Source organism: Amblyomma americanum, chromosome 1 (assembly GCF_052857255.1).
Source record: "Amblyomma americanum isolate KBUSLIRL-KWMA chromosome 1, ASM5285725v1, whole genome shotgun sequence".
NCBI classification, from domain to species: domain Eukaryota; kingdom Metazoa; phylum Arthropoda; class Arachnida; order Ixodida; family Ixodidae; genus Amblyomma; species Amblyomma americanum.
This window is the reverse complement of record NC_135497.1, coordinates 270,162,923-270,177,315: the sequence shown is the minus strand read 5'-3', so window position 1 is coordinate 270,177,315 and position 14,393 is coordinate 270,162,923.

Genomic DNA, 14,393 nt, shown 5'->3' with positions numbered 1-14,393 from the left:
CCCCTAGGTTTGCGGCATCCGAAAAGAAATCTCGAGCTCGCTCACGAAGCATTAACGTCGGAGCAAAGACGCAGTTTTTAGCAGAGAGCAAGGGCGTGAGTGGGAGGGGATATTTTCTGCAACTCAAATATGCCTTTGCCAGCGAGGAAAAGGCACCTGATCAACCTGCTTAGCAAGAAATTCAGCAGTAGAATGGTATTAAATGCACTCGCACGCAATACCATACGGCAGCTTACACTCGCGTTTCCGTTTTATACACCTTTTGTTTCGCAGCTTAACGAGCCCCGCAGCGTGCTTTATTAAGCAATTGAATGAATCGAGAGTTAACGTAATGCTCTGCACTGCAAACTACAACGTAAGTTACAATGTACCGGAACCTGAAATCTGATACTCAGTGAACGACTCCGTTAAGCGGGATGATTGTTTTTTATCTACTTTCTATGTGAGCCGGCTATCTCGCTTGCTGCCGCACTGAATAATTTTGTGTGCTTGTATTTTGCAATCAGGAAAGAAGGGAGACAGGCACTTGGGGTAGCGAACCAATGCAAACTGCTATTTATTCCGGGAGTGCGCCTACGTGCGGATCGTAATACATGGTTCACCAGGTAACGTAGTAAGCGGCCACAGTCTGAAGACTTGAGATTACGCTAGATTCAGTCGAACACGATATTTAACCGGCCAAATTCACCGTAAAATGTCCTGTTTAACGTCCCAGACCTGTGCGTGGTCTTTGAGATGAGCTTTTTTGAGGTGGTCTTTTCAGATGGGTCTTCGAGATGGGCCGTAGTAGAGGGCTCCGGATTAATTTAGAGCACCTTGCCTTCTTAAACACGCACCAAAGTCGCACAGCAACAAATGGCCGGTTTTGTATTTCTGCTAGACCGAAAGGCTGTCTCCACATTCAAGATTTCATCCCGCGACCTTGGAGTCAGGTTAAAAATGTCCGATGTCTTCCAGGGCCTGGTGAATTAACTCCTGCTCGTGCATGTACCGTCAAGGTACCGTATGGTGAGAATCCATTAAACCTCGCATAGAATAAAAGGATATAATCTCTGAAAGGCCAGATGGATCTTTATTATATTGCAGTAGTACAAACAAAATTGGCTAGGGACTCATGGGCATTGGGTGCGCTTTATCGCGGCTGTAATATCTAAAAACCGAGCAGGTTGATGGAAGCATGAAACGCTTAGAAACGCGCACCAAGACGTTTTAAGAAAAGCAATGTCAGTGACTGATGCCAGCGTTGAGCGAAATGGCTGAAAGGCAAAATTGCGGCGTGCTTATAACGAGCTTCGAAGAGAGCCTGCGAAGGAGAAATATGCAGCGCGGCGTCTTTGCCAGTCGATGAGAAGTTCTGACCACTAGCCCTTCAAGGTGTGTCAATAAACTCTACCAATAAAAATTCATACAAGTTCATACAGGGAGGTCCGATTGCGAGCCTCAGAAGATTAACACTCATTTCAGCTTCGCCCTTTCCTTTAACGCAGTGACAATGAAGATGCGTACGATTGGGTGCAAGTGCACGAGCAGTGCACAGATTAGGGGACAAAGAACAAGTGCGTCCCACCACATGCAATCAGCCGGGGTCACATATCGAAATGGCTTAATGCACAGCATGCGAAGATGGGGCCTATTGAGGCTAAGAGCTGCACTCTAAGAAAAAAGGGTGTGAGAAGGGGGTAAAAAAGACTTTTACACCCTTTAGAGGACCCTAGGAGTAACTTTGCACCCGTCAAAAGCATGCTCCTGATCACTTACCCCCTTTTAGAAAACTTACTCTCTACTTACCCTCCCTACCAGTGTTGATAACTGCGCGTCCGTTCCCGCCCCTAAAACAGCGAGAAGATTAGTTTGCTCGTATGTCACGACGGGGCGCTCGTAGAGCATTTTGTGTAGGGAGCCTACATGTCGCGCCCAGGCGGCAGGTATGTAGGCTCCCTAATTTTGTGTAGGGTGCCTGGACGCCCGCTCACCTCCGCTTTCAGGGTGAGGACGCGCTTTGTACCACCCCGCGCCGCCGTTCCCCCCTCGCCGCGGCATGTTTCCCACTCGCAGGTCGCGTACTGCGCGCTATGCGTATGGCGACTTCAATAATGCGACTTAACTGGAAATAGCACACAATTGTTTCACTAGTGGCAGTAGCGTTTTAGCACTTTTGAGTGTATTTTATGCATGTTGCACTCGCTCCGACTACATGACAATCGACAAGATATGACGGATTGCTGTGTTTCTTTAATGGCTGCATTGAAAATCGACGGCAGTTATTTGTTCTTCATTGATAGTGATAAAATAGGCTATATTAGGGTCACCAAATTCCATTAAATTATGCGGCTTTTGTTGTTTTGAATGTACGGACTTTTCGCAAAGCCCCGAGTTTCTCGTTTATACAAGCAACGCGGAGGATGACCTGCCAAATGTAATACTTTTGCGTAGTTAACACCCACTTTTCCAGATTTATCTGAAGTGCATTTGTCTTATTACTGCACTGTATGTGAAAAGTATTCCACGTAACAATGTCAAGTTTCTCTTCCAAGTGGTCCGTCGTGGCACTGCTCTGGAGTGAATTCAAACTGAGGACGCGTCTCAAACCAAATGACCATATCTTCTTAACTGCTTCTCTTAGCGGCTTGTACCGCAACAAAATAATTCAGATGGTTGCGTTTCCCTTTGGATGGTGTTGACTACAAGTAGACTCATGATGCGATGCGACGACGTCTTCGTAATTCGAAGCGACTAAGTCGCTTTATTCGAGGGAAATTTAACTAAACAATTTTTTTTTCATTCCAAAACACGAAGAAAAATCATTCAAATCGACTGATTCACAAAGACACTTCCCAAATCAGCTTCTGATAACTACTTATTTTGAATACCGTTGTCCCCGCCAGGCTACACTAACAAAGAGAAGCCGACGCAACACAGGCCGCCTTACTCGCTTCCGCGGAGCCGTCTGCTCCAGTTGCTAAAAGACGCTGGCTTACTGCCGAACTCGATTAGTCGTCGGGCAGGGCTGTAGATGGGTCTGGGCTAGTAGGAAAACCACGTTTGAGGTAAGGCGCGCAGGAAGACGCTGGCTAGTGAACATGACTGACAAGCTCTCATCCCCACTGCATCGAAAGCTGAGGGGAAAAAAAGAGTAGTAATCTATACGACGTTGTGTCCCAGAAACAAGTGTGACGAATTTTGCTGATGTGGCTGCATGGCGGAAATGAAAAGGGCATTTTTCTCCAGTTGTAGATTCTTTTTAAGCGATACAAAAAGGAACGCAAATAAACCATTACTGGAGAAAAATCCGCCTTTTGTTGGCGTCACGCAGCCACGACTTCTTTGCTTACTGACGCACAGAAGATAGGTTTGGCGCCAGGATATTCGCAGTGAGCTGATGCAAAGAAGTAGAGAGAGGGGAGGGTTATAATGCCTTCGTGACATTAAGATAAGACATGATAGACTGAACAAAACGCTGCGACGAGAATATGCGGAAAATATTTGCTTGCTAACAAAACGCCTGGAAAAGATCCGTGTAGTGTATATAAATAGTATTTAGAATTTCATTGTTTAACGAACGTATTTGCTCTTCAAAACTTATGCTGCCACCTATGGCGCGAAGACGCTGCGGTGGAGAGTAGTCGCGCTTGCGCCTCGAAGGCATTCCAAAATTTCGAATGTCTCCGCGGAGCTCCGTCGACTCGAATTTCATGTGAACCGAATGCCGTTAAAAGACGTCGTGTAGCAGCGCAGCTTTGGCAGTCGAGTCGAATGACATTCGTTTGGAAGGCATTCGAGGCATTCGAAACGCCCGTGTAGCACAGGTATAACCCGCGCAGAAGGCTTCTACTCGAGGCGTGGCACATTCAATAGACACGAAAGAATGTTAATCGCTCCCTGGGGACACGCACCGCCAGCGCGACTGAAGCGGGGTCCTGTTTACAGCAATGGAAGGATCGCGAGGCTCTCGATGACTCTTTTCGTCACAGTTCGAAGCTCTTTCAGGTTCCACGAACTTCGCGGTTTAAGTTGTCCTTTCAATGCCCCCAAACCCTTCTCTCCCCGGCTTGAAATCCTCTCCGTCTGCTCGAGAGCCGAAGCAAGCCAGCACCAAGAACATGGAGATGCATACCCCTTTTCGACGCCTGTTCTGGCGTATGCCTTTACACTCTATTTCCAGATCTGGCGGCGAGCGTCGTGCTTCAGATTCTCTCCTCCGTTTCTCCCCTCACCTGTTGGACGAAGAATACAGTGGAGGGCGACTGGGTGACTCATCTGCCCTCGCGCTAACTCTTTCAGTCAGCAGAGCAGGAAGTGAAAACGCGGTAATTGAACAATGGTTTTTGGCTGGAAAATATCTTCCTGTAAGTCAGCATTCCTGCAGTTTTGCGAGTTGTCCATTGTACTCCTGGACAGCTTTTTGTGGCTCTGCAGCCAAGGCTAGGCAGGAAAAAGAACAAAACGGGCCAAATTTCTGTTTCCAGAACTGGTCGCAATGTTCATTGGCGCCCTCACCCCTATCTCTTTCCTACTATCCCCTCACCTCTTTCGTTTCACTTCTTCAAACTACCTGCTATCCTTTATTTCCGCTACCCCAGCTCAGGTGCCACCGATTAGTGATGGCAGATGCCGGGGTGAGCAAACATCTTTTACCTTCCTTTTGTTATTTTAAATAACTAATCACTTACATACAACTGGTCGCCACGATGAAGGACTTCTCACAATCTTTACACATTTTCCAGAGAAAACACATTTGGAACGGCAGTTTTCAGTGACACCGAAAATCTCCCAGAAAAGACGAGCGATAAAGATGGGGCGAATAAAGAACGAACGAATATTCAAAGCACTCTATCGCTAAAGAATAGCACAGGAGGGAAAGAGACGCGGACGCGCAGCTCGGGAGCCATGCTAACCCCTCTTGTTCATCAGAGCCTTTTAGTTTCACCCCCCATACCCGCTACGTGCTCTCCACTCTCCGTGCGATTACCTTGCTGTCCGTGCACTGTGCTGACTCCCTGCTCATGAGAACGTATTTCTCCTTCGCTGAGACGATCATTTTGGTCAATACAGGCATGTACAAGTCGAGCACTGTGGAATGCTAAAGTAGTCATGGTTTTCAGCTGTGAGAGATGTCCCTACTATGCGTCAAGCTACGCGAGCGTAGTGAACCACATAGGGAAGGTTCACTGTCAAGAGCCGAACTTTAAAGTAGTGTGCGGGATAGAAGGCTGTCCTAACGTCTACGGCTCCTACAAGTCATACCGCCAGCACCTCAACAGAAAGCACTCTGAATTTATCAAGACCGCCGAAGTTTACAAGCCATGCAGCGGCAGTGACAACGTAGCATCGGATACCGGCGTGGACGAAGGCCCATCACCTCACTCCATCGAGACCACGTCCGACGAGACTCGGCGAGCAAATGGAAATCCACCTACTGACGACAGCCCTGAATATGAGCTCGACGAAGTTAAGCGCCATTTGAAGCTCTTTTTTTTTTGAAGACGACAGAGACGCGCGGTTTACCACGGAGTGTTGCGCATGACATATTTGATGATATTAAGGTGTTTGTGCAACTTCTGTTATCTGCAGTTCTGCGGCGCACTTTGAAGGCCGGGCAGAACGGCCGCACTAGTCTGTGTGATGAAGTGGAAACTTTGGGAGTTGACATTGTCGATTTTCTGTGGGCTGACCTTCAAAGTGATCATGCCGTTCTGGCATACGTGCAGAAAAGGCTTCATTATGTTCAGCTAGAGGAAGTTAAACTTTCAGGAGAAACTGACCCGAGAGTCTGTGGTGTGTGCTTTTATGTACCCTTGGAACGTTCCCTTAAAGCTCTGCTGACGTCTCATGAAGTAGTTGAAGCAGTTTTGCATCAGGCAAGAATTGATTCCAGCCAAAAGCTTCGGGATTTTTCTGACGGCGCTTTTGTTAAAGAGCACGCTTTACTCATAGAAGGCTCAGCGAAATCAGTACTTCTGTTATTGTATACTGACGTATTCGAAATCTGCAATCCTCTCGGCTCGGCTGCCGGATCGCACAAAATATTGGCAGTGTATTTTTCGATCCTGAATCTCCACCAAAATACAGGAGCAAATTGAGCTCTATTCACCTGCTGCTCCTTGCCAAATACACCGATGTGCGAAGATTTGGCATATGTCAAGTAATCGCTCCGCTAGTGAATGACATAAAGTGTCTTTACGAGGAGGGCTTAACATTTCTTTTCAACAGTTCCGAGATTGCACTCCGTGTTTTTGTAGTTGGTTTTACCGGAGACAACCTGTCACTGCATAAGATAGGGGGGTTCCGCGCATCTTTTGCAAACGGCAGGGCCGATTTTGCCTTGCTCACAAAAAGAAGTTGAACACACTACTGTCGGAAGCAGATGTAACTGTGCGAACAGCAGCTGCACACAGCAGCCACCTCAAGGCTGTAACGCTTGACAGAGACAATGCGCAACTGTATGGCGTTAATGAGGAGTCTTCCCTCCTGAAAATCCCTGACTTCGACGTCACACAACAGTTGCTTCCCGACTGTATGCACGATATTCTGGAGGGAGGAATAGGATTCGTGGTTAAACATGTGCTCCAGGGCTTATTGTCTTCTGGTGTGCTAAAGACCGAGCAGTTGAAGAACATTTGTAACTACAGTTTCCAACAAAATGATAAGAGAAATCGCCCAGTAGCAATCAGCATTTCTCGGAAGGGCATCGTGCTCAAAGGCACAGCAAGCCAGAAGCAGTGCTTATTCCGTTTACTGCCGCAGTTTTTCGCCGACATAGTGCCAGAAGGTGACCCTGACTGGGAGATATATCTTCAGTTCCGGGAGATAGTTAATATAGTCTTAGCAGAAGAAATTCCTGAAGATTGCTGCAGTTATTTGGAGGTCCAAATTTCTTATTTTTTAAAGAATTTTGGAACCAGATATCCAAATGTGCATATCATTCCCAAGATTCACTACTTAATCCATTACCCAAGATTCATTTCATTGTTCGGTCCTCCACGCCGGTACTGGAGCAAGCGGTTTGAAGCAAAGCATGCTTACTTCAAGACTATCGGCACGCGCAGCAGGAACTTCAGGAACATCTGTCGTACTTTGTGCGAAAGGCATCAGCTGCGAGCATGCTACGAACACTCAGCTATGGTCGTCAGTGACAGTTTGAGCACTTCTCATGCGTCCTTGGTCAAGCCAGCAGATGTACCAGAGTTCGTGCGCATTGAACTTGGCATCACAGATTAGGAAGTGAAAATGTTCTCTGTGGCAAATGCCAGCGTCGACGCTTGCTCGTACAGGTGTTCAGATGTTCTACACATAGGCTGGGAAAATGAAGCTCCTGTCTTTGCTGAAGTGAAAAAGTTGCTGATTTTTCGAAATTGCCTTTTTCTTTGCTTGGAGAAATTTCATACAAAAGGATTTTCACGTCATCGTCAAAGCTATGGTGTGTCGCCGTCTGGAACAGACTTGCTTTTGCGTCCAGGACAAGAACTAGACAATCATGCGTTGGACATGTACGAGTACAGTCAGGGGTTTGAAGTTATCCCGCATTACGAACTTTTTGACTGATGTGGTAACGCTAGCACAAGTCAGTGTGGATACTAGATCATGTGCAAACAATGCATGAAATAGACGTTGTGAAACTGTTTTATGTTTTATATCTATGTTCTTGCTAATTACATGTTGCTCCGCGAGGATGACGTCAAATGCAGTTGCCGCTAGGATGTATTGACATAAATGTATATATGATTTGATTGAGCAAATTTTAATGCGTCCATATAAGCGCACATATCTCTGTGTGTCTCACATCCTGTGGTCCATTAGACCATCTCTTCATGCATCTTTTTTCGAATATATGTATGTGTGCTTAAGTCTTCGTGTCTGAGAGTAAACAAGTTCCTGCATTTTTAATACATTTGGCTTGATTCGCTGTCCTGAGATTTGCTTTCTTTTGATATCTGTCACATTCTCTTGGACGTTAATTAATCGCGCTTAGAAGACTACGTAAAGTATGGAAGAACTGATGATACGTACCAAAGTTGTACGTAACGCGTTACATGTAATTGATTACTTGTAAGCAGTTGCATTTTCGTGTTACTTTGGAATGTGCTTTCTTCGTACCGAAGCGGTGTCCTTGTGGTAGAGCATCAGCCTAACATTCGGGGGGTACTGGGTTCGATCCGCAGTGCCACCGGGTACCCGCCTGTTTTTTGATGGCTACAAGATTTTCCCCGGCCTTGTGCTCGGCTCTTATAGGGTGAGATGCTTGGGAAAAGGGTCTTGGGCCAAACCGCTGTCTTGACGGATCAGAGATAAGGCGGATCAGAGCTAAGTTCCGCCGTCCAGCAACCCTAAATCCGGCTCGTGCGGTAGAAGCCCAACTTGTGTGCATCGATTGCTTTTTTCAAACGATGTTTCAGGTAATTCAGTTACTTTTTCTGCAGTTCATCACACGTAATCAGCTATTTTTTTTTCAAAAATTAGTTGTAACCAACGGTGCAGCTTTCCTGACGGCACTGGTGCTAGGGGACGTGTTTTCGTTGTGATCGAGTGACAACGAACCGGCTGCAGAGAAGCATTGCGCACGATCATGTCCGGACCACATCCGGGTTACCACCGCCGTCTACGGGAGTTCTCCACCCGAGAATATCATGTGACCGCCCTGTACCCCCCCCCCCCCCCTACACCCAACACCGGCGCAAGGTGTTCATATGTTAACTTATAGTACGGCTTTTCCGTGTAGCGCATGAATTGAGGGCGTGTTCAGTGCAGCAGCTGACCGCTTCACAAGGAAACATCGGAAGGTTATCGACCGCAGCTTCGACAAACAACTCCTCTCGGAAATTAACAGCGTAGGACAAATTATCAAGCAGGCCGCTGTAGTTCACTCCAGTCTCAGTAAATTTGTGTTAAGTGCAAACTACAAGGGCCCTTCCTGGAAGAACGCGCCCAGCGTCGGCGCTCTTGGGGTACGCCGAACGGGCGTCGAAAAGAGGCATGCATCTCCATTTTCGTGGCGCAGGCTCTCTTCCCCTCTCGAGCCGACGGAGAAAATTTCAAGCCGTGAAGAGAAGGGGTTGGGGGGCGATGAAAGGACAGCTTAAACCGCGAAGAAAAGTGTGTGTGTGTGGGGGGGGGGGGGAGGGGGGGGGGGGGGGGGCTGGGCCTGAAAAGTTTAAAGCCATGAAGAAAAGAGCCACCGAGAGCCCCGCGACTCTCCTATTGTTGTAAACCAGACCCCGCTTTCGACGCGTACGCGAGCGCCCGTGCGCTGGCGCCGATATCTAGCATGGTCAGATGAGGTTTGCTGGCGTCTCCTGCAGTGTGCATGCGCAGACCGATTCTAGCGTACGCCAAGAGCGCCAATGCTGAGCGCGTACGCCCAGGAAGGGCCCTTTGAGTTGGCCCTTTATGGTAATATAAATGTCGGGAAGAAAGTGACGCAACAGTAGTTGATTACCTTTCTGTAATTGCCAAGTTACTTTCCTGGGACTGTACTTCACCACGATAATCAGTTTCATTTCAGATGGAGTCATTTTAAATGTAATCGGTTGCTTATTTTCTATAACGTGTGCAAATCTAATATTAAATGGAGCTATGTCACCTTTTAGTTTTCTTTCTAGCAGTAGTAAAAGCAATTGAGGTACAGGTAAGAAGCGGCAGAAACACAATCCGAGAACAGGCCTTGTCCCTACAGGTGCGTGACTAGCTCATTTTCTAATTTATGTGCAATATCTCCGAAAACTTATGTTAAAGCACTCTTGAACCACCTTCATGGTGGTGCAAGCGTGCAAGGTGGTGCCATGTTAGGGACGACAAGCGCAGAGCATGTGTACATTTCTAATATTGCCTACTTCTCACTATTTTTAGCACTCAGCAAGTAAAGAAAACAGGCGATTTTTAATGCCGATAGTTAACCACGCAATGCGGTTTGTACCTATGCTCATTACGAAAAAGGTGGGGAAAAAAGGGAAAGATATTTTTACAAATTCATCTGTCTTTCCTCATTTTGTCTGTTTTAAGGGTACGTAAAACGTTAGAGGTGAGTAAATACCAAGAAAGCATACACGGGCAATGTTACTAGAACCAGCAACATCGGTTAGGAGAAGGAAACGGAGAGAATAAAGAATCGGCTTGCACAAGGTCCGAAGGGTGAGAGGTGGTGAAGAGAGGGTGCAGGGGACACGTGGGTTCGCTCATTCGTCCTTCCGCCAGACAACCGCGTCGTCTGCTAGCGCGACCGCCATTTTCTTGCATACGCTGGTCGCAAGGTGCGCGTTTGCTGCGTGACGCGCCTGGAATGAGGTGCCCCCCTTGCAGTGAAAGCTTGAATTGGACTTTACCGTTGATAATCATTCCTTTTCTAGTTTAGATGAAAAGTAAGAGTAAAGAGTCGGTGATGCAGTAGATATTTCGAGACGATTAGCGAGAGTATAGCGGATATCTTTCTTTGTTTTGCAATAGGCCATCACGGCGGGCAACTGCTCGCCGTCGTTGTCATGCCGGCGCCATGAACTTGCTATCATTGCGCTTACGTGTGATATAGCGGAAAGCAAGTTAAGTACGCCAAATGAACAGCTGCATATTCAAGTTCGGACGCATGGCATGCTTACGTCCACTTACACTATTATGCGATGGCGGAAAACTGTGTCATGCATACACTATGTGATCAAAACACAGACTTAGGCGCAAGCAAGAACAATGATTTAATACCCTAATGCACAAATACAATATCTTCAAAACGATTACGAACGACGATTCACTGCAAGCATAATGCAGCTTATGATTCTGACACTTAAATTTGTCTCATGCTTTTGTGCATGTAGACGAAAAGTTCGCACTGATTACAGCGTCTGATTACACAGATTACAGGAGACTAACACCAGCACAAGTTTTGCTTCCATGACCACCAGCACGTGTGGCTGGGGACTGACGCAGATGGATGCGCAGCCGCAGTTTTGTGTAGGTGGCTATCAGCATTTTGCCTATTGCTTCCTTGTGATCTGCGCATGGCCGGTCTACCTTCGAAAAGTATTCTGTAAGCAATTTCATCGGGGACTTCATCGTGTGTATATTGATTGTACACCACGCGGCAGCGCCTGTAAAGTACTCCTCCTAGTTCTTGAGAGTGCGGATCACTTCACTGCTCGGATAAATCAAGTTCCGTCCATCACTCACACACTCCTTGAGAATTGTCAAAAGAGGCATATTCATTGCTTGCTGTTCCCATGAGAGCATCCTTGAAGAATGCCGCCTTCCGTGTCTAGCGTGGGAGTCGGCGGGACGGCGGGAGCGGAATGCAAGAAAATGGCGGCGGCACCTCCCGAGAACCGGTTTTGGCATCTACGACCCCTTCCAAGAGTGGCACCACCCTCAGTGGGGAGAGGGCGCGCATCGAGGCACCTGGCAGAAGCCAAGCACATTCCCCCCATGTAGCCACAAGAGAGCACTGACTGGTACTGGCAGCTATGCTTTGCACTTCGCGTCTCTGGACGATGCGTCATACTATCTGCTGTCAGATTCTGTATCTGTGGTGCGCAGTCGCCGAGCGAATAACGCGTTTTGATAGCCTGCCACAGGCTAACATAGGTCGCAATGACGCCATCAATCTTGGTAAGTACTTTCAAACGTTTATCTGCTCGTATTTGGTAGTAGGGCGGGGGTGAAAAATTACTTATGCTCACGTACACCCGTCGTCAAACTTTTATAGCACTTTTAGTAAAATGATTCAATTTTGTCATCGTCTTGCCATGCATTAGAATAGATCATCATCATCATCAGCCTGACTACGTCCACTGCAGGGCAAAGGCATCTCCCCTGTCTCTCCAATTAACCCTTTCCTTTGCCAGCTGTGCCCACCGTACGCAGACTAATTTTCACGGTGAAAATTGCGCAGTGCACCCTTATATCTCCAGCAGTAAGTTTTGAACGCAAAACGGTTAGATGTTTAATCGCCTTTCATAAACTCTTTACGGCGGGTGTACGTTGCAAAATGCATGCAACCTCCAGCATGAGCGCAGCTAATATTGACTTTGTGCTTCAAATGGTGAGTCCTACTTTCTTTTCGGAACCCTGATGATTGTTCGGAATAGTTTAAATGTAAATTAATTGAACTGTAGTGCAGGCCTCTTTTTGTGAGGCCTAAATCCATTTGGTGCCTTTGTTCCAGATGAAGCTGAGATACGCGCGCAGGATTATTTTCACTTTTAATGCAAAAATACGGCGTATTTTTCCCCCCGTACTCTAGCATTCCCTCCAAGTCCTAAGGGCTTGCTTCAGCTTCACCCGCAAACAATTTTCTATCGCCGTTTCACGTCACTAAGTCCTCATGACAGTTGGCAACTTGCAAAATTTGCCCCTGGCTTAGAAGATATTTTCCAACAAAGAAGACATTTTTCGCAGTCTGCGTTTTCACTTACTTCCCCCTGCACACAAAATGCAAAATGCGTCAGTCGGTCACCAGATGCAATAAGGGACTTCTCCCACCTTCATTTTCTAAAAAGATTGCGGGACTGCTGTCTGTATACGAGAGCTTTCAGTCGGAAAATATCCTGCTGCAGAAGCTAACATATACTTTTGCAAGTTGTTGCAGAAAGAAACTCACGAATCAGTGCGCATGCGATTTTGTTGCACGCAGGCGGTGAGATGTGGAGTTGAACCTTTTATATGGACAACTTGCAAAATTGCAAGAAAGCTGACTTACGGGAAGTTGTTTTTTAACCAAAAACCCTTGTTCACAGACCACGTTTTCAAAGTTGAGAGAAAACTGACGCCAACCAATATTTTTATTTTTGCCCAATGTTTCTGGACCTACTCGGTCCCTTCTTCAGGGGTGACTATATAAAAAAAACTCTGCCAGCCGCAGCAGCGGGTTGCTGCCTTCGCTCTCCCTTTGTTAGCACGTGGCGCAGTCCAATAACGTACGCGGAGGGGAGCGTTCCTGGAGTCATATTCATCGCCGCCTTTGTTAGCCGGATGTGCCAGGACTCAACATGTCGCATCTTGAACAGCTTTGGTTCCATGGTGCAAGGCGCTCACCTTCTCGAAGGCTATCCGGTGGTCGGCGCGCTCGGAGTGGTCGGCGAGGGAGTTGGATTCTGAATTCATTAGTCGGATGGTTGGCGTCAGTTTTCTCTTAACTATCTCAAGAACCCGACCAGGCGGACCATAGATGTTTTAGTTCAAACCGCGTTTTCACTTCCTGCTCTGCTGAATGAAAGAGTCAGCGCGAGGGGAGATGAGTCAGTCGCCCTCCATTGTATTCTTTTTCCAAAATGTGAGGGGGACTGCCCCCTAGTTTGGGAGAACCTGAAGTCGATGCTCGTCACCATCTTTGTAGATATAAACGGAAGTCGTCGAAAGGTTATAGACATTTTTAGCATAATTGAGACGTATACCGGTTTACCCGACCCCTCCTGCGCACGCGCAGTGGCATTGTTGGAATTAGGGGGAACCACTGCGCGTGCGCAGGAGGGGTCGGGTAAACCGGTGTGTTCCCGGTATGCTAAAGGCGTCTAATAATACATTCCTTGACGAGTACCTGTCTAGCCCGCTCCTCAAGTTCGCAGCCCTGCTCTATTGTGTCCTTCCAACAACTTCCCTCTCAAACAGATAAAGGGACATCTCCCCTCCCTATTCGAAGAAGAATGTCAGATTTCCGTCTGTGATTGAGGGTTTTCGGTTGGAAAATTGTAGAGGGTGCTTGATATTACGCAAGTTGTATTTTGCTTGTGCCAAAAGCATTACTGCTCATCAGCTGAACAATGTTTATTTCAGCTTGTTTTTGTTAGTAAAAATGTTCCAGGGTCATAGTATGCCCTTTTGAATCAAAGCCAGAAAAACACTAGATAAAGAACTAGGCCATTTCGAAGTGGGAGCTGCGCCCAACTTCCACTGCATTTCAGATATGTTTGGTTCTATGGAAGTTTGCCATCCCAAAGCGACTCAGGCTATGACGGATGCCGTAGTGAAGAGCTCCGGATAATTTCGACCACCTGCGGGTCTTCCACGTGCACCGACATCGCACAGTACATGGGTCTCTAGCATTTCACCTCCATGAAAAATTCGGCCGCCGCAGCCGGGATAAAACCCGCGTTTTTCGGGTCAGCAGCCGAGCACCATAACCACTGAGCCACTGCGATGATTTGGTCTCCAAAGGGGGTTCATTTTTTTTTGTTTATTACGCCTTACAGTATGCTCGATTCGAAAACGCCACACATACACCTTCACGCTTTTGGCCAAAACTGCCGAAGCTTAAATTTTGATTTCATAAATGAAACAGATCATTTGCAGAAATCTGTAAATCAGCTTCTCCGCAAGGCTTGTTTTCCAACCAAACGGTCTCGTTTCCAGACGACGCTCTCGCATTGTTTGAGGAAAAGAAAATAGTCAAGTTCCCCCTTCTGAGTAAACTCAGGAAT